Source organism: Phocoena sinus, chromosome X (assembly GCF_008692025.1).
Source record: "Phocoena sinus isolate mPhoSin1 chromosome X, mPhoSin1.pri, whole genome shotgun sequence".
NCBI classification, from domain to species: domain Eukaryota; kingdom Metazoa; phylum Chordata; class Mammalia; order Artiodactyla; family Phocoenidae; genus Phocoena; species Phocoena sinus.
In genome coordinates this window covers 43,038,295-43,062,947 of record NC_045784.1, presented here as the reverse complement: position 1 = coordinate 43,062,947, position 24,653 = coordinate 43,038,295, and the positions used below count along the sequence as shown (strand labels likewise).

Here is a 24,653-nt window from a genome sequence, read left to right as displayed (position 1 = left end):
CTTCTGATTACTCACATCATTCCTTGGCTTCAGGCGGCATTATTCCAATCTTGAAGGCCAGCATCCTCAGATCTCTCTCTATTCCATTATCACATTGCCTTCTCCTCTGTGTATCTCTTCAAATCTCTCTCCACCTTTCTTTTTTTTTTTTTTTTTAATTAATTTATTTATTTCTGGCTGCGTTGGGTCTTCGCTGCTGCGCGCAGGCTTTCTCTAGCTGCAGTGAGCAGGGGCCACTCTTCGTTGGGCTTCTCATTGCAGTGGCCTCTCCTGCCGCGGAGCACAGGCTCTAGGCGTGTGGGCCTCAGCAGTTGTGTCATGCAGGCTCAGTAGTTGTGGCACATGGGCTCAGCCGCTCCACGGCATGTGGGATCCTCCGGGGCCGGGGCTCGAACCCATGTCCCCTGCATTGGCAGGCGGACTCCCAACCACTGCGCCACCAGGGAAGTCCCTCTCCACCTTTCTTCCTTCCTTCCTTCCCTTCCTTCCTTCCTCCCTCCCTTCCTCCCTCCCTCCCTTCTTTCCTTCCACGTTCAGTTTTTATTTTCTCTGAAAATTGAGGTAAAGGGAACTCTTTAGGAAAAGAAACAATCTGCATGGTTGAAAATGGAGGTCCTAACTTACACAGTGTTATATGTCAATTATATATATCTCAGTAAGGCTGGCAATATTTTTAACCTTAAAAAAAGAACTGGAAAAAGAAAATGGGAAGGTCTAGCTTCATACAGTGGCTTCAGCAGGCTCAGAGGAAGGAACTAAAGTTGGCCAAGGTTAGCCAAGATTTTCCTGAGCTGTCTAGACTCAAGAGATGCGACTAGTATTCCAAAGAGAAAAGAGATCAGTCAAAAGTTTGAGTCTTACAGTCCCTGGAAATATGTAACCCTGATGCTCCTGTCGCCTCAGCTGAAAATGTTGGCTGGCATTTCTGGTATTGATGAAGAAATTGCCCCCAATTTCCCAGGCTCTTCTGCCTTCCCCATGCCCACCTGGGATCTTCCCAGTCCTCCTGCCCCAAGAGAGCACTCTATTCATGAAATTATTGGAGAAGAATCCTCTGCAGTTGTGAGCATCTCATGCTGTGAGCCAGCTTCACAAGAGCGTTGGGTGTGCCAAGGTAAGGGTCAGGAGAATCAGAACAGGGCAGGGTTTGCAACAGCAGTAAACCAGAAGGAAAATCCTTCAGGATGGTCCTTCTCCTTGGTCCCCTTTCATTATGGCATGGACTTGGCCTGATAAGGCTGTGGCTCTTCCACCAGCTCTACTCCCACTGGATATCTAGAAGCTCACAACTGACGTTCCACAGGCGCTCAGCCATTTTGTTACTTCAGGCCCTTGGAGATACCCAGGTCCTCTTGCGGTCACTGAAGTACTTGGCACTCAGGGGCTCCAGGCCCTCAGTTACGGCACAGTGCAGTCTGGTCTGCGCCCCCTTCTCCCACACCAATTTGAAAAAGAGGGAGAAGAGCTGCCAGAGCAGGCACAGCAAGAAAGAGTATTGGACAAGCTCAGGGTGGACCATGCCCGGGTGCACTGCATAGAGGGTGGCCCCCATCCGTTGGAGCCTCTTGGCCAGCTCCCAAGTAAAAAGTATATTGGCCATCTTGCTGTGGCAATATGCAAAGCCCCAGCTGTAGCACTTCTCACTCTCAAGGTCCTGGAAGAGAATCTTGCCAGCATGGTGAGCCACCGATGACAGGTTCACCATCTGTGCAAGAGCAGACTCTTTCAGCTGCTCCAGGAGAGAGCAAGTGAGAAGGAAGTGGCCTAGGCAGTTGATTCCCAGGTGGGTTTCAAAGCTGTTAGCTGTCTTGGAATATGGACACATCATCATTCCTGTATTGTTGATCAGAATATGGAGCTGCTTTTGCACTGCCAGAAGGCTTTCAGCAAAAGCTCGGATGGATTTGGTACTGGATAGGTCCAGTTTCCACACCAGCACCTGGGAGCTCTTTGTATTAGCTCAGATTTCACTAGCAGCAGATTCCCACTTCAGTACATCTCAGCAGGCAATGCATAATCCTCTGTGAGTGAGCTCTCTGGCCGTCTCCTTACTGATGCCCACGTTGGCTCCAGTGATCACCACTATCTTCCTGGGAAGCTGCACATGTGTTCTCCAAATCTCACCATCAAAGAACTTCCTAATGGACAGAGCTATCACATACAGGAAAGAAAGGAGGGAGGTGAGTAGTTCTAAGATAACCAGCATCTTTTCAACTTCTTTAGTCGCTGCTGCTTTAGCAAAAGCAGCTTCAACTCCAATTCTGGCTCCAGCCCCTGGTCTGGCTCCAATTCTTGGCTGCTTCTCTCTGCTTCTCCCTCCCACTCCCTTATCTCCTCTCTCTCCTGGACTCTGGGCATCTCTTATGCATCTCTTATGAAGATACATGTAGTTGCATTTAGGGCCCACCCAGATAATCCAGGATAATCTCCACATCTTAACAGCCTTAACTGAATCATATGTGCAAAGAACCATTTTCCAAGTAAGGTAACATTTACAGTGTCCAGGGACTATGACCTACTACCTTTGGGGGCCATTATTCTGCCTAGTGCAAGGAGTAAGTCAGATGCCTTGTTCTGAAGTTCTGGGGTCACTGGGTTTGGAAAGGAGTGACTGGAGCTCTTTGAGGCCAAATGGGGTGGAAGACAGTGCAGCCTGGAGGGAGGGATGTGGGCTCTGTAGGCAGACAGACCTGAGTTCACTTCCCTGCCCCAACACCTGATGACTGAGTGACCTTGGGCAAGTCACTCAACCTCCCTGACTTTCCATTTCCTCCTCTGTGAAATGAGGTAATAACTGCACCTCCCTCACAAGGCTGTTGTAACTTGTGCTTGTAAAGCACTTAGCGTAGGGCTGGGCACATAGCGAGTAATCTACGAACATTGACTGTTGTTATTATTGACTGATGAACATGGTGATAATAATACCATGCATGTATTGTGCGCTTACTCTGTTTTGGGTTCACAAGAAACCCAAACGCTCCCAGGAGCATGTGATATAGATGTCACAGATGTAGATTCAAGAGGCCAGAATTTGCCTAAGGTCAGACAGTCAACAAATAGTAGAGGGAGGAATAAAGACCATGTTTGGCTAATCCTTCACCGCAATGCTGGTCTCCACCCCATGAGGAGATTGTAAACCCCAGCACCTGCAGCGAGCATGTGTAAATGATGAATACATCTACAAGCAGGAAAGCCTGTGGCCAGTTGTATGGAGGGACTTGCCTACTGTCAGGGCTACAGACTATAGTGTGAGAAACCAGGATGGTGGAAGTCTCTGTGCTCAGCGCTTTTCCACCAAGGGAACAGGAGAGACTCTGTGCTGGTGGTGGTGACAGGCCCGTGTGTGAGGGCAAGGCCTGCACCAGGACCCAGGATGCTGTGGACCTTCTGACTCCAGGATGGATGAATGAAAAGGCCAGCATTATGTGGCTGTGGGAGTTTCCCATATTGTCTAGAATATTGTTCATTGAGCTGAAGATTCTTTTGCTCTATAGTATATTTCCACTTCTCTTTTAAAAGAGTAAACTTTATGTTGAAGTATAACATAAAGATGGAATTTTGCACAAATCATAACTATATCACTTGAGAGAAGCGGGGGAACTCAGAATCTGAGACTTGGTGTTAAAGATAAATCATTGCTGCCGGGTATGAGATCAGAAAAATATATCTGCCAGTTTTATATCTCAACATCTTAGACTTTCTTGCATGTATTTCTGGCATGACTGATTATACAGATTGCTGCTATCTATGACGTTTTTTAAAAACAGCTTAATTGAGGTATAATTGGCATACAGTAAATTGTACATATTTAAAGTATACAATTTGATAAGTTTATATTATATATAAATATATTCACCATAATCAAGTTAGTAAACATTCATCACTCTCTCATCCCCACTTGCATACACCTAGTCAAGCACTGATTTGCTCTCTGTCATTGCATTTTATAAAAGGTTTCATGTAAATAGAAACGTACTCTATGCACCCCTGGTTGTCTGGCTTCCTTCACTCAGTATAATTATTTTGAGATTTATCCATGTTGTGTAATATGGACTCCAATTTGTTTATTCAGTCACCTGTTTTTTAAAATATTTATTTATTTATTTATTTGGTTGCACCGGGTCTTAGTTGCAGCAGGCAGGCTCCTTTGTTGCGGCTCGCTGGCTCCTTAGTTATGGCATGCGAACTCTTAGTTGCAGCATGCATGTGGGTTCTGGTTCCCTGACCAGGGATCACACCCAGGCCCCCTGCATTGGGAGCATGGAGTCTTATCCACTGCGCCACCAGGGAAGTCCCTCATTCATCTGTTGATGGACATTAAATTGTTTTCAGTTTTTGACTATTAGAAATAAAATTGCCATGCAAATCTTGTATAAGTCTTCATAGGGACATATACTTTCTTTTCTCCTGGGTGAAAACCTAGAAGTGGAATAGCTGTTAAACCCTCCAACTTTGTTTTTATGGTAGGTGCATTGTTAGATTTTAAAGAAACTACCAAACTGTTTTCCAAATTAGTTGTACTGTTTTACGTTCCCATCAGCAGTGTATGGGCATTCCAGCTCTTCCACATCTATGCCAACACCTGCTATGGGCAGTCATTTTAATTTTAGCCATTTTAGTAAGTGTGTAGTGGTATGTCTTTATGCTTTAAATTTGTATTCCCCTAATGACAATGGTGCTGAGCACCTTTTCATGTATTTGTCATTTGTATATCTTCTGCTCAAATCTTTTGCCCGTTTTTTATTGGGCTATTTTCATATTGATGAGTTTTGTGAGTCTTTTTTATACTTAGATACATGTTTTTGCAAAGACTTTTCCTAGACTGTGGCTTGTTTTTTGTTTTGTTTTAACTATAACAATTTCTTGAGTACTTTATTTTATTTATTTATTTATTTATGGCTGTGTTGGGTCTTCGTTGCTGTGCACGGGCTTTCTCTAGTTGCAGTAAGCGGGGGCTACTCTGCATTGTGGTGTGGGCTTCTCATTGCGGTGGCTTCGCTTGTCGCAGAGCATGGGCTCCAGGCGCTCAGGCTTCAGTAGCTGTGGCCCGCGGGCTCCACAGCGCAGGCTCAGCAGCCGCGGCACATGGGCTTAGCTGCTCCACAGCATGTGGGATCCTCCTGGACCAGGGTTTGAACCCGTGTCCCCTGCATTGGCAGGCGGATTCTTAACCACTGCGCCACCAGGGAAGCCCTGTGTCTTGTTTTTTAATGATCTTAACTGTGTCCTTTAAAGAATGGATTTTTCAGTTTTGGTAAAATCTAATTTATCAATTTGTTCTTTTATGAATTGTGTTTTGCTGTCAAAACAAAGAAATATTTGCCTAACAATGTCAAAAATTTTTCCTGTGATTTCTTCTAGAAGTTTTATACTGTTAGGTTATACATGTAGGTCTATGATCCATTTTGAGTTAATTTTTGAATATATTGCAAGGTATGGATCCAAGTACATTCTTTTGCAACGAATATCCAGTTGCTCCAGCACCATTTGTTGAAAAGGCTATCCTTTCTCCACCACAATGCCTTTGTACCTTAAAAAAATCAGTTGTCTATATACATGTGTGGGTTTTTGTCTGGAGTATCTACTGTGCCCCGTGGACTGGTACACTGGTACAACCAATTTGGAAAACAGTTTGGTAGTTTCTTTAAAATCTAACAATGCACTTACCATAAAAACAAAGTTGGAGGGTTTAACAGCTATTCCACTTCTAGGTTTTCACCCAGGAGAAAAGAAAATATATGTCACTATGAAGACTTGAACGAGATTTGCATGGCAATTTTATTTCACTGCTTCCCAGAAGTGAAACTGATGTGTTAATGGGGCTGTGTAACCTTGGTCCCTACAACAGCAGCCCAAGTCAGCTGGATCACAAACCCAGTACCCTTGAAGGGTTGCAGTGACGCCCAGGCTCAGCATCCCTTCCAGGTGGATGTTGAGATTCACACTGCCTCTGGGTAGCAAAATCCAGATGCTGGTCATCAAATCCTGAATAATTCACCAGGTGTTCTTTCTCTGTCCCAGAAGTTCCCATGGCCCCATTGGCCCTTGTACCCTCATTCCTTTCAATCTGCAGAGCTGCAAAGCAAAGCAGCTTAGGCCATCTGCCAAGAAACCTGGGACACACAATTCTCCCCTCAGGCTTTTGAATCTGCTGGTGTGGCTGGTGTGACCTGGTACCTGGCTACCTGGAGGCAGGGGGTTGGACAAAATCACCTACTGGGGCACAGACAGCACAGAGAGGAGACACTTTCCGTAGCCCAGGTCCAAGGGTGTCAGATGTGGGTCCCTCACTCCTGCCCTGAGGATACCCCAGCTGCTCCTGGGCAGAGATGCAGTTTTTCTGCTTCCTTTAGTCCCTCCCAATCCCCTCCCCAGGCCTGTCAAGTGGGAGGAAGGCATCAGCCCACATTCTGATCCTTTTCCTGGGGAGTGTTCTCCGTAGGTTTCGCTGGACATGTGAATTTATTCTGGAGGGGCGATAGTAGGGACTCAGTGGGACAGGTGACAGGGCAAGGGCTTCTCCAGAGAGAGGGCAGCATAGCCCAATCCCTGACTTAGATTCTTATGGATTCCCCTCCAGTTTTGCCTGTGAGTTGAGTGCACATTCCTTGGGCAGAAGACCCTCCATCCCTGCCTCACCAAGTTGCACACTCTGTCATTTTTTTTTTTTCGATATGCGGGCCTCTCACTGCTGTGGCCTCTCCCATTGCAGAGCACAGGCTCCGGACGTGCAGGCTCAGCGGCCATGGCTCACGGGCCCAGCCACTCCGCGGCATGTGGGATCTTCCCGGACCGGGGCACGAACCCGTGTCCCCTGCATCAGCAGGCGGACTCTCAACCACTGCGCCACCAGGGAAGCCCCGCACACTCTGTCTTTTATCTGCTTATCTATTTCTGACTCTTTCTCTCTCACAGCCTCTCAGATTCCTCTCTCCCTCCTTCACACTCTGCCTCTTCTTCTGTTTCTCTCTCCTCTTTACCTCTTGCCTAAAGGTGTTTGTGGCAGCATCTATAGCCAACGTCCAAACCCTAATACAATCACAAACCAGGGCAGTGACGTTGCCTTTTAGTTGTTGTCATATCTTGGGACCCCAGCAGGACCTGGACACCCTGCTGAGGTCACCAGTGTATCATTTACTTCCAGCCTCGAATGAAACAACTCACTGCAAACCACCCCTGGAGATGTGACGTCAACCACCTGGGAGGCAGCGAAGGATGAGGAACTCTCAGCATCACCTTTCCACTTTGGACCAAGCTCCTGAACTGGAAAGGGCCCATCTGCTCAGCCCTCCCCACTCCCCATGCTGCAGGGTTTTGCAATGAAGTTTTTTCTTTCCTGATATCGATAACCTTTCTGCTTTTGCAAAACCAAAAATTTTAAGTTAATTTTGCATAATTAACTAGATTTTATAGGAGAATTTTAATTCATGTTTCTTAGAAAAATAATTTTCTGTAGCCTTTTATTTCCTATTATTGTAGCAAGTACTCTAGAGATAATAACTAAATATTGGCCACACTGGCATACAGGACAAATTTTACCTTTCATTAAACCTAAATTAAATAAAATAGTGAAACTCCTCAGTCCTTAGGCTGAATAAGCCCACAACCAAGAGCTCAGATGAATCCTCTTAACCTTCAACACACCATATCCAGGGCATCCAGTAGGCAGGGATATTTGCAATCAGGTCTCTAGAGACATTTACTGCAGAAAGGAACGGGAGCATAGACTCACAGGGAACCCCTCTCCCAGGGCCCAACACTTCACTCTGAGCCTGCACATGAGGTAATGAATGAAATTTGTAATCCAAAGGGCGTGGGGTGGGAACGTGGTGGAAAGAAGGAGGGCATGGGGACTAGGACAGAGCAGGAAGCAATATTTCTCTGAGTATACCATTTTGCAGAGCTTTGAGTCTTAGAATAGTCACGTTTCACAGACTCTAGAAAAAAAATAAGGAAAGTAAGAAAGTGGTTGCAAAGTAAATAAATTAAAATAAACTAGGATGAGAGGGGAACCCCAAATGGGATGTAAACAGAAAAAATGGAACCTAACTGTATTACAAATGAATAATATAACCACGCTGAAGGGCATGGGGAAGAAAATAACTAACCTAAGTAGCTTTGGGAAGCAATATTTATTTTGAAGGCTGAAAGCAAAAAGAACTGTACACAAATGTTGTACTTTAATTAGTAAATTTGTTTTTAAACAGGGGTATGTTTAGGAATTCTGAAACTACCTTATATGAAGATCTGAGCAAACAAATATATGATAGATAACAAGAGTCATGTTTTCCATTGTCAGAGAAAGGCATTCCAAATATGGGAAAGGGATAAGTTTACAATAACCCTGAGGTCTTGGATTGGAATCAGAGATATAAGAATGAATCCAAGGGACAGTCTACAAAACAACCTGCCTATGTTTGACACAATGTCAATGTCATAAAAGATGAAGAAATGCTAGATTTCAAAAAGACTGAAAAAAAAAAAAGACTGAAAGATGTGACAAGTAAATGCAACACACTATCCTGGACTGGATCTGGGAACAGAAAAAAATGTTTTCTTTTGCTAGTAAGGGCATTATTGGGACTATTGGCACATTTTGAAAAAGATTTGCAGATTAGATAATAGTGTTGAATCGATGTTAATTTCCTGGCTTTGTTTTTATACTGTAGTTATACAAAATAATGGCTAGCTTTTTAGGAAAAATACACTAGTATTTAGGGACATTTACTTTCAAATGTTTCGGGAAAAAATATAATTACTATGCTTGCAACACTATCTGCAAGTCTGAAATCATTTCCAAATAAAAAGTTAAAATAAATGCAGATTATTTGACCTCAACCTTACCTACTGGATCAGAAAATCTGGGTCTAGGGCTGAAGAATATGTATGAAGGGTATTACTCACTGTGTCAGAAAATTCTTGAGAAGAGCATTGATATTTTTAACATCTTTATTGCAGTATAATTGTGTTACAATGGTGTGTTAGCTTCTGCTTTATAACAAAGTGAATCAGCTATACATATACATACATCCCCATATCTCCTCCCTCTTGCGTCTCCCTCCCACCGTCCCTATCCCACCTCTCTAGGTGGTCACAAAGCACCGAGCTGATTTCCCTGTGCTATGCGGCTGCTTCCCACTACCTATCTATTCTACATTTGTTGGTGTATATATGTCCATGCCGCTCTCTCACTTCATCCCAGCTTACACTTCCCCCTCCCCGTGTCCTCAAGTCCATTGTCTACGTCTGCGTCTTTATTCCTGTTCTGCCCCTAGGTTCTTCAGAACCGTTTTTTTATTTGTTTGTTTTTTTTTAGATTCCATATATATATGTGTTAGCATATGGTATTTGTTTTTCTCTTTCTGACTTAACTTCACGCTCTATGTCAGACTCTAGGTCCATCCACCTCACTACAAATAGCTCAATTTCGTTTCTTTTTATGGCTGAGTAATATTCCATTGTATATATGTGCCACATCTTCTTTATCCATTCATCTGTCAATGGACACTTAGGTTCTTCCGTGTCCTGGATATGCCCAGTAGTGGGATTGCTGGGTCGTACGGTAGTTCTAATTTTAGTTTTTTAAGGAACCTCCATACTGTTCTCCATAGTGGCTGTATCAGTTTACATTCCCACCAGCAGTGCAAGAGTGTCCCCTTTTCTCCACACCCTCTCCAGCATTTATTGTTTCTAGATTTTTTGATGATGGCCATTCTGACCGGTGTGAGATGATATCTCATTGTAGTTTTGATTTGCATTTCTCTAATGATTAATGATGTTGAGCATTCTTTCATGTGTTTGTTGGCAGTCTGTATATCTTCTTTGGAGAAACGTCTATTTAGGTCTTCTGCCCATTTTTGGATTGGGTTGTTTGTTATTTTGTTACTGAGCTGCATGAGCTGCTTGTAAATTTTGGAGATTAATCCTTTGTCAGTTGCTTCACTTGCAAATATTGTTTCCATTCTGAGGGTTGCCTTTTCGTACTGTTTATGGTTACCTTTGCTGTGCAAAAGCTTTTAAGTTTCATTAGGTCCCATTTGTTTATTTTTGTTTTTATATCCATTTCTCTAGGAGGTGTGTCAAAAAGGATCTTGCTGTGACTTATGTCATAGAGTGTTCTGCCTATGTTTTCCTCTAAGAGTTTATCACGTCTGGCCTTACATTTAGGTCTTTAAAGCATTTTGAGTTTATTTTTGTGTATGGTGTTAGGGAGTGTTCTAATTTCATTGTTTTACATGTAGCTGTCCAGTTTTCCTAGCACCACTTATTAAAGAGGCTGTCTTTTCTCCATTGTATATTCTTGCCTCCTTTATCAAAAATAAGGCGACCATAGGTGCGTGGGTTTATCTCTAGGCTTTCAGTCCTGTTCCACTGATTTATATTTATTTTTTTGTGCCAGTACCATACTATCTTGATTATCGTAGCTTTGTAGTATAGTCTGAAGTCTGGGAGCCTGATTCCTCCAGCTCTGTTTTTCTTTCTCAAGATTGCTTTGGTTATTCGGGGTCTTTCGTGTTTCCATACAAATTGTGAAAATTTTTGTTCTAGGTCTGTGAAAAATACCATTGGTAGTTTGATAGGGATTGCATTGAATCTGTAGATTGCTTTGGGTAGTATACTCATTTTTACAATGTTGATTCTTCCCATCCAAGAACATGGTATATCTCTCCATCTGTTTGTATCATCTTTAATTTCTCTCATCAGTGTCTTATAGTCTTCTGCAGAGAGGTCTTTTGTCTCCATAGATAGGTTTATTCCTAGGTATTTTATTCTTTTTGTTGCAATGGTAAATGGGAGTGTTTCCTTAATTTCTCTTTCACATTTTTCATCATTAGTGTATAGGAATGTGAGATTTCTGTGCATTAGTTTTGTATCCTGCTACTTTACCAAATTCATTGATTAGCTCTAGTAGTTTTCTGGTAGCATCTTTAGGATTCTATATGTATAGTATCATGCCATCTGCAAACAGTGACAGCTTTTCTTCTTCTTTCTGATTTGGATTCCTTTTATTTCTTTTTCTTCTCTGACTGCTGTAGCTAAAACTTCCAAAACGATATTGAATAATAGTGGTGAGTGTGGACAACGTTGTCTTGTTCCTGATTTAGAGGAAAAGGTTTCAATTTTTCACCACTGAAAACGATGTTTGCTGTGGGTTTGTCATATATGGCCTTTATTATGTTGAGACAAGTTCCCTCTATGCCTACTTTCTGGAGTGTTTTTTATCATAAACAGGTGTTGAATTTTGTCAAAAGCTTTTTCTGCATCTATTGAGATGATCATATGGTTTTTCTCCTTCAACTTGTTAATACGGTTTATCACATCGATTGATTTGCATATATTGAAGAATCCTTGCATTTCTGGAATAAACCTCACTTGATCATGGTGTATGATCCTTTTAATGTGTTGTTGGATTCTGTTTGCTAGTATTTTGTTCAGGATTTTTGCATCTATGGTCATCAGTGATATTGGCCTATAGTTTTCTTTCTTTGTGATATCTTTGTCTGGTTTTGGTATCAGTGTGATGGTGGCCTCGTAGAATGAGTTTGGGAGTTTTCCTCCCTCTGCTGTATTTTGGAAGAGTTTGAGAAGGAGAGGTGTTAGCTTTTCTCTAAATGTTTGATAGAATTCACCTTTGAAGCCATCTGGTCCTGGGCTTTTGTTTGTCGGAAGATTTTTAATCACAGTCTCAATTTCAGTGCTTGTGACTAGTTTGTTTATATTTTCTATTTCTGCCTGGTTCAGTCTCAGAAGGTTGTGCATTTCTAAGAATTTGTCCATTTCTTCCAGGTTGTCCATTTTATTGGCATATAGCTGCTGGTAGTAATCTCTCATGATCCTTTGAATTTCTGCAGTGTCAGTTGTTACTTCTTCTTTTTCATTTCTAATTCTATTGATTTGAGTCTTCTCCCTTTTTTCTTGATGAGTTTGGCTAATGGTTTATCAATTTTGTTTATCTTCTTAAAGAACCAGCTTTTGGTTTTATTTGATCTTTGTTATTGTTTCCTTCACTTCTTTTTCATTTATTTCTGATCTGATCTTTATGATTTCTTTCCTTCTGCTAACTTTGCAGTTCTTTTGTTCTTCTTTGTCTAATTGCTTTAGGTGGAAGGTTAGGTTGTTTATTTGAGATATTTCTTGTTTATTGAGGCAGGATTGTATTGCTATAAACTTCCCTCTTAGAACTGCTTTTGCTGCATCCCATAGGTTTTGGGTCATCATTGTCATTTGTTTCTGGGTATTTTTTGATTTCTTCAGTGATCTCTTGGTTATTAAGTAGTGTACTGTTTAGCCTCAATGTGTTTATGTTTTTTACAGATTTTTTTTCCTGTAATTGATATCTAGTCTCATAGCGTTTCAGTTGGAACACATACTTGATAACTTTTCAATTTTCTTAAATTTACCAAGGCTTGATTTCTGACCCAGAGTATGATCTATCCTGGAGAATGTTCCATGAGCACTTGAGAAGAAAGTGTATTCTGTTGTTTTTGGATGAAATGTCCTATAAATATCAATTAAGTCCATCTTGTGTAATGTGTCATTTAAAGCTTGTGTTTCCTTGTTTATTTTCATTTTGGATGATCTGTCCATTGGTGAAAGTGGGATGTTAAAGTCCCCTAGTATGATTGTGTTACTGTTGATTTCCCCTTTTATGGCTGTTAGCATTTGCCTTATATAATGAGGTGCTCCTATGTTGGGTGCATACATATTTACAATTGTTTTATCTTCTTCTTGGATTGATCCCTTGAACATTATGTAGTGTTCTTCTTTGTCTCTTGTAATAGTCTTTATTTTAAAGTCTATTTTGTCTGATATGAGAATTGCTAGTCCAGCTTGCTTTTGATTTCCATTTGCATGGAATATCTTTTTCCATCCCTTCACTTTCAGTCTGTATGTGTCCCTAGGTCTGAAGTTGGTCTCTTGTAGACAGCATATATATGGGTCTTGTTTTTGTATCCATTCAGCCAGTCTATGTCTTTTGGTTGGAGCATTTAATCCATTTACATTTAAGGTAGTTATTGATATGTATGTTCCTATTACCATTTTCTTAATTGTTTTGTGTTTGTTATTGTAGGTCTTTTCCTTCTCTTGTGTTTCCTGCCTAGAGAAGTTCCTTTAGCATTTGTTGTAAAGCTGGTTTTGTGGTACTGAATTCTCTTAGCTTTTGCTTGTCTGTAAAGGTTTTAATTTCTCCATCTAATCTGAATGAGATCCTTGCTGGGTAGAGTAATCTTGGTTGTAGGTTTTTCCCTTTCATCACATTAAATATGTCTTGCCACTCCCTTCTGGCTTGCAGAGTTTCTGCTAAAAGATCAGCTGTTAACCTGTTGGGGATTCCCTTGTATGTTATTTATTGTTTTTCCCTTGCTGCTTTTAATAGTTTTTCTTTGTATTTAATTTTTGATAGTTTGGTTAATATGTGTCAGCATGTTTCTCCTTGGATTTATCCTGTATGGGACTCTCTGCACTTCCTGCGTTTGATTGACTATTTCCTTTCCCATATTAGGGACGTTTTCAGGTATAATCTCTTCAAATATTTTCTCAGTCCCTTTCTTTTTCTCTTCTTCTTCTGGGCCCCCTATAATTCGAATGTTGGTGCGTTTAATGTTGTCCCAGAGGTCTCTGAGACTGTCCTCAATTCTTTTCATTCTTTTTTCTTTATTGTGCTCTTCGGTAGTTATTTCCACTCTTTTATCTTTCGGGTCACTTATTTGTTCTTCTGCCTCAGTTATTCTGCTATGGATTCCTTCTAGAGAAGTTTTAATTTCATTTATTGTGTTGTTCATCATTGTTTGTTTGCTCTTTAGTTCTTCTAGGTCCTTGTTAAACGTTTCTTGTATTTTCTCCATTCTATTTCCAAGATTTTGGATCATCTTTACTATCATTACTCTGAATTATTTTTCAGGTAGACTGCCTATTTCCTCCTCACTTATTTGGTCTGGTGGGTTTTTACCTTGCTTCTTCATCTGCTGTGTGTTTCTCATTTTGCTTAACCTACTGTGTCTGGGGTCTCCTTTTTGCAGGCTGCAGGTTCATAGTTCCTGTTGTTTTTGGTGTCTGCCCCCACTGGCTATAGTTGGTTCAGTGAGTTGTGCAGGCTTTCTGGTGGAGGGGACTGGTGTCTGTGTTCTGGTGGATGAGGCTGGATCTTGTCTTTCTGGTGGGCAGGACTGCGTCCAGTGTTGTGTTTTGGGGTAACTGTGACCTTATGATTTTAGGCAGCCTCTCTGCTAATGGGTAGGGTTTTGTTCCTATCTTGCTAGTTGTTTGGCATGGGGTGTCCAGCATTGTAGCTTGCTGGTCGTTGAGTGGAGCTGGGTCTTAGCATTGTGATGGCGATCTTTGGGAGAGCTTTCACTGTTTGATATTACATGGAGCTGGGAGGTCTCTGGTGAACCAATGTCCTGAACTCAGCTCTCCCACCTCAGAGGCACAGGCCTGACACCAGCCAGATCACCAAGACCCTGTCAGCCACATGGCTCAGAAGAAAAGGGAGAAAAAAAAAAGAAAGAAAAAAATAATAAAATAAAATAAAGTTATTAAAATTTAAACAATTATTAAGAATAAAAAACATTAAAATGTCATTAAAAACAAGAAAGAAAGAAGAGAGCAACCAAACGAATAAACAGATCCACCAATGATAACAAGTGCTAAAAACTATACTAAAAACAAAACAAGACAAAAAAAATGGTCAGAGAGAACCCTCGGACAAATGGTAAAAGCAAAGCTATACAGACAAAATCACACAAAGAAGCATACACATACACATTCAGAAAAAGGGAAAAAAATCTATATATTTATACAAAAAAGGAGGAAAGCAACCAAATCAATAAATAAATCTACCAGTGATAATAAACTCTAAATACTAAACTAAGATAAACATAAAACCAGAAACAAATTAGATGCAGAAAGCAAACCCCAAGTCTACAGTTGCTCCCAAAGTCCACCACCTCAATTTTGGGATGATTCATTGTCTATTCAGGTATTCCAGAGATGCAGGGTACATCAAGTTGATTGTGGAGATTTAATCCTCTGCCTCTGAGGCTGCTGGGAGAAATTTCCCTTTCTCTTCTTTGTTCACACAGCCCCTGGGGTTCAGCTTTGGATTTGGCCCCGCCTCTGCGTGTAGGTCGCCTGAGGACATCTGTAATTTGCTCAGAGGGGACAGGGTTAAAGTAGCAATTGATTAGGGGTCTCTGGCTCACTCAGTCTGGAGGGAGGGAGGGGTACAGAATGCGGGGCAAGCCTGCGGTGGCAGAGGCCAGCATGACATTGCACCAGCCTGAGGTGTGCCGTGTGTTCTCCAGGGGAAGTTGTCCCTGGATCACGGGACCCTGGCAGTGGCGGTTTGCACAGTCTTCCGGAGGGGGAGGTGTGGATAGTGACCTGTGCTTGCACACAGGCTTCTTGGTGGCTGCAGCAGCAGCCTTAGCATCCCATGCCTGTCTCTGGGGTCCGTGCTGATAGCCGCGGCTCGCGCCCGTCTCTGGATCTCGTTTAGGCGGTGCTCTGAATCCCCTCTCATCGCACACCCCGAAACAATGGTCTCTTGCCTCTTAGGCAGGTCCAGACTTTTTCCTGGACTCCCTCCCAGCTAGCTGTGGTGCACTAGCCCCCTTCAGGCTGTGTTCACGCAGCCAACCCCAGTCCTCTCCCTGGGATCCGACCTCCGAAGCCCGAGCCTCAGCTCCCAGCCCCCACCCGTCCCGGCGGGTGAGCAGACAAGCCTCTTAGGCTGGTGAGTGCTGGTTGGCACCAATCCTCTGTGCGGGAATCTCTCCGCTTTGCCCTCTGCACCCCTGTTGCTGCGCTCTCCTGCGTGGCTCCGAAGATTTCCCCCCGCCCCCGCCCATCCCCCGTCTCTGCCAGTGAAGGGGCTTCCTAGCGTGTAGAAACTTTTCCTCCTTCACAGCTCCCTCACTAAGGTGCAGGTCCCGTCCCTATTCTTTTGCCCCTATTTCTTTTTTCTTTTGCCCTACCAGGTACTTGGGGAATTTCTTGCCTTTTGGGAGGTCTGAGGTCTTCTGCCAGCGTTCAGTAGGTGTTCTGTAGGAGTTGTTCCACATGTAGATGCATTTCTGATGTATTTGTGGGGAGGAAGATGATCTCCACATCTTACTCCTCCACCATCTTGAAGGTCTCCCCCCGAGCTTTGATCTTAACTTCATGAAAATTCTTAATTTCCATGGGTCCTGTCATAACTAGTTTCCCACATAATTGAGACAACTCTTAAAGATGTACATAGCTTTGTATTCTTCTGCTTGGCCTGTCATAACAAAATACCATAGACTGGGTGGCTCAAACAACAGAAGTTTGTTTTTTCACAATTCTGGAGGCCAGAAAGTCCAAGATCAAGGTTCTGGCAGGGTTTGGCTTCTGGTGAGAGCTCTCTTCCTGGCTTGCAGATGGCTATCTCCTCTTTGCATCCTCACATGGTGTCTCACAGATGTCTCTGGTGACTCCGGCTCTTTTCTGAGGACACCAGTTCTATCAGATCAGGACTTTACCCTCATAACCTCATTTAGCCTTAATCACCTCCTTAAAGGCCCTGTGTCCAATACAGTCACATGGGGATTAGGACATCAACATGCGGGGGCGAGGGGGCTCATTCAGTCCATAGCCACTACTGTATAACACTACTGAAGTCAAGACATGATTGTGGCTTTAGTCAGGACCACACAGAAGATTACGTGTCCCCTGTTGTCCACATTGAATCTCGGTCTTGGGTCAGACTTCTACCATCTATTTCCCTCAGATCTGAACCTTGATCCTGGTCCTCTGTTAACTCTGCCTCTCAGGTCTGACTTGCACCTGGTTCTCTGTTCAATTTTCTCTCTACACAGCCTTCTGTTAATACTTCTGCCACTAATGTGCCGCTTGTCAGGACATCTAACTTAGGTCTCTGTTAAGTAACTATTTCATCATCAATTCAGTCTGGCATGAAACCCAAACCCGAGTTCTATTTTTATTTCTTCCTTCATCAATGCCTCTTCTGATCTGTCAATCAAATCCAAGTTTCTTAACACCATTAGTTCCCCTCTCTGATCTTTATATTAAACTCAGATCACAGTTGTAGATTTTACTACCAATGCCCCTCTTTTCTGACCATGAATCTATCTGTTAAATCTTTAATCATCAGTGACCTTCAGTTTTAATCTCAAAACCAGGGCTCTGATAAGTATTCCACCATCAGTGTGCCTATGTTTTATATCTTAAACCTGGGCCTCTGTTAATGTGTCCACCATTAATGCTCCGTAACCGTGGTCCAGAGTCTCTATTGAGATTTCTATCAATTCCCTTTGTTCTAACCTTGAACCTAGGCCTTTGAAACAATTCTGACATAACAGCTCGAGCCCCTCATTGATGCCCATCTGGTTTGAATTCAAACCTGATCTACCATCAGTTGTCTTCCCCTATTAATACACTGTGTCTGAATCAGATTTTCCACCACCATTAACCCTCTGGTTTGACCTCAAAATTAGGCATTATGGTAGATAGAATAATGGTCTCCCAAATATATCCACGTCCCAATCCTTGGAATCTGTAAATATGTTTTCTTACATGGCAATAGGGACATGGTAGATGTGATTAAGAATTTTGGGACTTCCCTGGTGGTCCAGTGGTTAAATCTCCTGGCTTCCACTGCAAGTGGCATGGTTGGGAAACTGATATCCCTCATGCTGTGTGGTGCGGCCAAAAAAAAAAAGAAAAAGAAAAAGAATCTTGAGATGGGAAGATTATTGTGGATTATCCAGATGGGTCTAATGTAATCACAAGGCTCCTCATAAGAGAGAGGGAGAGAGGGAGGAGGGTCAGAGTCAGAGAAGGAGGTGTGATGGTGGAAACAGAAGGTCACAGTCAAAGAGAGAGTTGAAGATGCTACATTGCTTGCCTTGAAGATGGAAGAAGGGGTCATTAGCCAAGGAAGCTGGAAAAAGCAAGGAAATGAATTCTCCCTAGAACTTCCAGAGGGAGTACAGCCTTGCCAACACCTTGACTTCAGCCCAGTGAAACCCACTTTGGACTTCTGACCTCCAGAACTGTAAAGTAATAAACTTGTATTGGTTTAAGCCAACACAAGTTTGTGGTCATTCGTTAGAGCAGCAATAGGAAGCAAATACAGGTGTCTTTGAAATATTCCACCATTGATGCCCACCTGGTCAGTACTCAAACCATGTCCTTGTTAACTCTTCCACCATCCATGCCCTCTGTGTGATCTCAAATCCCAGCCACTGTTAGCCATTCCACCACAAGAATCCCTTATCTATGTCCTCCCAACCTGTGCCTCTGTTAACTTTTCCAACCTAAATCAATCTCTGATTTTACCTTGAACTCAGGCAACTGTTATCTATTCCACCATTAATGGGTTCTGATCTAGATGTAGAATCTTTGAGGGTAGATAGTAAACAGTCCCTTGTGTCTGTGTATTGCACTTGGAGGTCTGTTCACTTTTTCACTATCAGGGCAATCTTTGCGTGAATCTTTTCTCAAGCCTGTTAACTCTTTCCCTATTGTTGCTCCCCAGGGTCTGTACATTGACTACAGGTCTCAGTTAAATCCTCCCCATCTATGCTCCTTTGGTGTGTATGGAACATCAAACATCTGCTAACTCTTCCACTGTTAGTGCCTTTTCTCCTATGCGCATCAACCCCAGCCTTCAGTTAATGCTTGTATCATGAGTGCCCATTACGTGTGACCTTGAAGTCAGGTCTTTGTTAACTCTTCCACCATCATTGCCCCTTTGGTATAGGTTGTGAGTTGTGGGCCATTGTTAATTATACCACTATTAATGCTTCTCTGGTCTATTTCAGATTTGGGTCTAAGTTAACATTTCCATTTTCAAAGCCTCTCTGAATGACTTTGGAACTGGGCCACCATTCCACTATCAGAGCCCTCCCAATTTGACCTGGAAAGCAAGATTTTTGTTAAGTTTTCTCCATCCATACAACTTGGTAGAGATCTTGAATCCTAGGACATTCTTAAATACTGCACCATCAGAGATCCTCTATTTTGTAGATATAGAACCTACGCCTTTGTTAACTATTTATTCCCGTTCTGGGCTGACTTCAATCTAGCCCTTTGTTAAGTTTTCTAAAATCAGTGCCCCTTAGGTTTTACCTTGAACCTCTGACTCAACTCTTTGAGCTTTGATATGGGCTGCAAAAGGTCGCTTCTGCCCACTTTAACTGACGCGGGTAGAAAGTCCAGGCTGTGAGTGACAAGAGGGGGCGGGCCCTGACCTGAGGAAGGAGCAATAGGAGGGCAGGAGGGTGGTGACGCTAGGCTCGGAGGAGTGCGCCAGGAGTGTGGTCTGAGCCCCCAAGTGAATACAAACATGTCAAGAAGGTACTCTTCACTTTCTCCAGACGTTTTAGAAATGAGGCTTCCACAGAACAGTCTTTCAGGTGGTGCTTCCACTCCCAGCCTCGCCCCCCGGTTCCCACCGAACACCCCAGCCAGTCGCATCGCCACGCCTTTGCTCACGCGGTGCCTCCGCTCAGGGCCTGGAATCTCCCCCCCGGGACAGTCGCGGCGCTTCCGAGCTTCACACTGGTTTCAAGCACCCTGCCTCGGAAATATCACGGGGACTCCCCGGGCTCCAAAACGCATATATCTTCTGGCTGGAATGGCAGCCCCCAGAAGCCGTGGGAGGCACTAGCCATTTCCCGGCCGGCAACCGAGTTGCTGGCGCAGAGCGAATGACGCCATCTTTGTTACTGGCAGAGCTGGGCTTGGCGGCTGGTTCTGCTCTGGCGAAAGATAAGCTAATGCGCCGTCCAGACCCACCGAGGAGAGCTGGAAGGGGAAGGGATTTTCGAGGGATGTTGAGCCCATTTGTGCAAGCGGGGAGCCAAGCCTGGCTTGAGAAGGAGCTTTTGGGTCCTGAGAGGAGAGCCAGGGTGAGGGGCCTGACTGAGTGATGGGAGTCTGGTCAGTGATGGGGACATGTGGAAGCTCTAATGAGGGGTCCTTTGGACTGAATGATGTGAACTACAGTGATAGGGGAGTCTGGAGGATCAGGTGTGTGGGGTATGTGATGGGGAGTTTATGGGGGTGAGTGATGGGGGATCTGTGAGGTGAGCAATGCTGCCTGTAGGGTGAATGATGGGATTTCAAGGGGGTGAGTAAAGGGGGTCTATAGAGTGAGTGAAGGGGGTCTGGGGTGAGTGATGGAGGGGCTGTTGGGTGAGTGATGGGGGATTTGTGAAGTGAACAATAGGAGGTCTACAGGATGAGTGACAAGGGTCCATGGAGACAGGAATGGGAATGTGAAGGGTCATGTTGGGATTCTTTGGGGTCCATGATGGGTGGCTCTTTGAGATCAACAATACATCCATGAATAAACAAAAATCCCAGCCTTTGTGGTTTCAACATTCCAATGGAGGATTCAGACATTGAGGTTTTGATTTATATTCCCTGATGACTACCTTTTCATATATGTATTGATCACTTGGAGATCCTGTTTTGTGAGGGGCCTGTTCAGATCTTTTGCTCTTTTTTATATTGCATTGTCTGCCTTTTCCCTACTGATTTGTAGGAATAGTTTTAATATATTCAGATACCACTCTTTTATTGGTGACGTGTTTTGCAACTATCTCCTTAATTTTTGGTTTCTCTTTTCCTTATTGTGGCTTTGAATATTAAGATTTTAAGTTAAACTGTAAAGCACAATGTAAATGTAACATTTTGTTATCCTTTTTTTTTTTTTTTTGGCGATACACGGGCCTCTCACTGTTGTGGCCTCTCCCATTGCGGAGCACAGGCTCCGGACGTGCAGGCTCAGCGGCCATGGCTCACGGGCCTAGCTGCTCCGCGGCATGTGGGATCTTCCCAGACGGGGGCACGAACCCGTGTCCCCTGCATCGGCGGGCGGACTCTCAACCACTGCGCCACCAGGGAAGCCCCGTTTTGTTATTCTTGAGTTAAAAACCAAACAATGTTTTCTGTAGTTTAGAAGGAGAATTAATTTTTTAGGGCATCCAGAAGCAGACTGAGGGTTGCATCTCTGAAAACCGTGGTGCCACAATAGCTAGGGAGGAGTTCTCTGCTTTTCATTTTCTCACCACCTCACCTTCTAATCACTGGTTGTGTGATCTCAGACAAGTCACTTTTCGTATCTAGGCCTCAGTATCCTCTCTAGGAAATGAGGATGATATCAGGGCCTATCCTTGAGGCTTGGGATGATAATTAAGTGAGTTAATACCTGATTATTATCCATTCCCCATGGACTTGTAGCACCGATCATGTATACATTTAATGGATCTTCCATGAACTCTGTGTCAGAGCTGCTCCTGTGATACCCAAGAAAATCCAATTAAAGAAATTAAATACCAAGGAATAAGATTGTGTCAGGTAGAGTTGAGCCTTGGAGGCCCACAAACTATTGTAATATCTTGGGGGACAGATGTTTGTTTGTTATTAAACAGTTGGGAGCATGATCTTGTGGCCTACCTCTTCTTCACTTCACAGCTATCCTTCCATGCCATTAACTTTATTTCCATAGTAGTTTATTTCCAAACTTAGTTTATTTCTGTGGAAGTTTTCAAACATTGAGAACTGTATAATGAAACCCCATTTTGAACATCACCCAGTCTCATCAATCATCAACTCTTGGCCAGTCTTATTTCATCTAGACCAGGAGATGGAAAACTGCAGGCAGGGGGTCAAATCTGGCATGCTTTTATACAGCCATAAGCTTAAGAATGGTTTTCACATTTTTTTAATGGTTGGAAAAAAAAAGAAGAATATTTTGTGAAATGTGAATATGATACAAAATTCAAATCATAGTGCCCATAAATGAAATATTATTGTAACACAGTCAAGGAGCATAATTGTTTTGTGTATTGTCTGTAGCTGCTCTCACCCTGCAATGGCAAAGCTGAGTAGTTGCTGCAGGAACCATAGGCTTCACGATTCTAAAATATTTGCTATCTGGCTCTTTACAGAAAAAGTTTGCCAACCCCTAACCTAGACTACGCATTCATTTCTTCCTCCCAGATTGTTCTTTTCTTTGTTTTTAATTGAGGTATAACATAAAATGCACAAATATTAAGTGTACAGCTCAATAAATTTTTACATGTCTGTTATTATTTGAAACAAGTCCCAGTCATATTGTTTTATCCATAAATACTCCATTATGTATCTGTAAACGATAAGGACTTAAAGGTCCATACCATGGGCTTCCCTGGTGGCGCAGTGGTTGAGAATCCGCCTGCCGATGCAGGGGACACGGGTTCGTGCCCCGGTCCGGGAAGATCCCACATGCCGCAGAGCGGCTGGGCTCGTGAGCCATGGCCGCTGAGCCTGCGCGTCCCGAGCCTGTGCTCCACAACGGGAGAGGCCACAACAGTGAGAGGCCCATGTACCACCAAAAAAAACCAAAAAAAAAGGTCCATACCATTATTCAAGGTAAAATAATTAACAATAATATCTTCAGATCATTAGTGGTTAAATTCCTTAATATCAAATATCTAGTCAGGGCTCAAACTTTAATGATTATCTCAAAGATTTTTTTGTCTGTTCAAATTAAGATTCCAGACAAGGTTCATACTTCAAATTTGGTTTCTGTGTCTCTTTAGTCTCTTAATCGTCTATAGTGTTACTTTTAATGGTTGCCTGCCTTTCCATCCTTTGGAGGTTCCATAACTTATTCTCTCAGTTCTCAGTGATTGGGCATGTAGGTTATTTTCAATATTATGGTTTTAAAGACAAAGCTGTGATGAAGGTTCCTGCAGTTAAATCTCTGCGCACATCCATGATTCTTACCTTAGGACAAAGTTATAGAGATGGAATTGCTGGTCAGATGAGAAACACAAGTTATCAATGAATGAACAAACAACACATTTCACATCCAGCCATTGCAGAGTGGCTAACCCAACTTGGTCTCTGAAGACTCTTCTGTAGTAGTCTTCAGACTCTCTGAACACTCTTCCCACCCCACCCCCAGTAGCTTTCCAAAGAGGAAAAGAAAATGATTGAGTCTCAGATAGGCTGTTTGTTTCCCACTTGGTTTTCCCACAGCAAAATGGGAAAGGGCAATTAGTTGAAAATAAGAATTAGAGAAATTTAGAGGGAATAGAAGATCAAGAAGCAGGTAAAGTTTCTGTGAAGAGACACAGATCATCTGGCCTTAGTTCAGGTAAACTGAGCTGAACATTTTATCTGTGAGCTTCATGGCAGCCACAGTGAAAAGGGAAAACATGATCAGTTAGATGACTTGTGCTCTCCATCAAGAGAAATCAGTTCATCACTCCAGCTCCTCAGCAAGTCAAAATTTCTGGGCCTTTAGCCTAAGAAATTTTATTGTTGAGTTTTCCTAAGGGCCAGTGGTTTTCAGCTCTGTGTGGTATCATCAGTAGTTGTTCCAAAGAGGCTGTTATTAGTTTAAAATTTCTGGCAGAGCCTTGGAGTGTGAGTGGTTTCCTGGTTTTCCATGGTTCCTTTGCTGTCATCTCAGTTTCTGGGGTCATGCTCTAACTCAAGTCCATCTCCTTTGCTCTTCCATTTTTAGTCTTTATTATTTTTTTCTCCTTGAAGGGCAATGAAATGTGGGGCAAAGAATGTAAACAACATAGCAAAGTAAAACAATTAGGAAGTGGAAATAACTCTGTAATCTAACTTCTGCCTTCTTCCCTGGCATAACTAGTATTATGTAATTTGGGGATGATCCTTCCAGACTCTTTATACATTTAACCTCATCCAGGTGTGTAGGTGTGCATTATAAATATGTGTGAGTGATCTTATTATTTTCATGTATTTTCCTTTACCATACACAAAAAATACACACACTGTATCTTCTGTTCTGCATCTTTCTTTTTTACCTATTGATAAAATATATCCAATACATGTAGTTTTAGTACATTTTATTACAGAAATTTCAATTTTGAACGTCTACAAAAATAGATTTTAGTGAAGCCCTTTGTACTTATCAGTCAGCTGCAAATATTATCGACTGGTGGTCAATCTTGCTTTATCTGTCATTTATCTCCACACACCCTTATCATCATCATCACCATTATCACCATCATCATCACCACCATTATCACCATCATCATCACCTAGCCAGTCCCTTATTAATATTTTGTTTAGGATTTTTACTACTATGCTCATGAGAAATATTGGCCTGTAATTTTCCTTTCTTGTATTGTTCTTGTCATGTTCTGGCATCACAGTTATGCTGGCCTCATATAACAATTTGGGAAGTGTTATCTAGAAGAGTTTGGGAAAATTGGTATTATTTCCTTCTTAAATGTTTGGAAGAATAAGTTATTAGGGTGTGGAATTTTCTTCCTGGGTTGGTTTAAAATTATGAATTCAATTTATTTAAAAGATATAATACCATTCAGGTTATCCATTTCTTTTTATGTCAGACTTGGTAGGTAGTGATTTTCAAGTAATTTGTCCAGTTTGTCTAAGTTAGGGGTCAGTAAACTTTTTCTGTAGACGACCAGATAGAAATATTTTTGGCTTTGTGGGCCATATGGTCTCCGTTGCAATTACTCAAATCGGCTATTGTAGGCTGAAAGCAGCTGTAGATAATATGTAAATCAATGAGGATGGCTGTTATCCAATAATATTTTATTTATGGACACTTGAAAGTTGAATTTCATATAATTTTCACATACTGCAAAATTTTCTTCTTTTTCACATTTTTT

General features: G+C 42.5%; 1 pseudogene; it reads right to left on the bottom strand.

Moving 5' to 3' along the window:
• Positions 1 to 1,258: 1,258 nt before the first annotated feature.
• On the bottom strand, positions 1,259 to 2,206 carry LOC116747887 (annotated as a pseudogene).
• Positions 2,207 to 24,653: the final 22,447 nt, after the last annotated feature.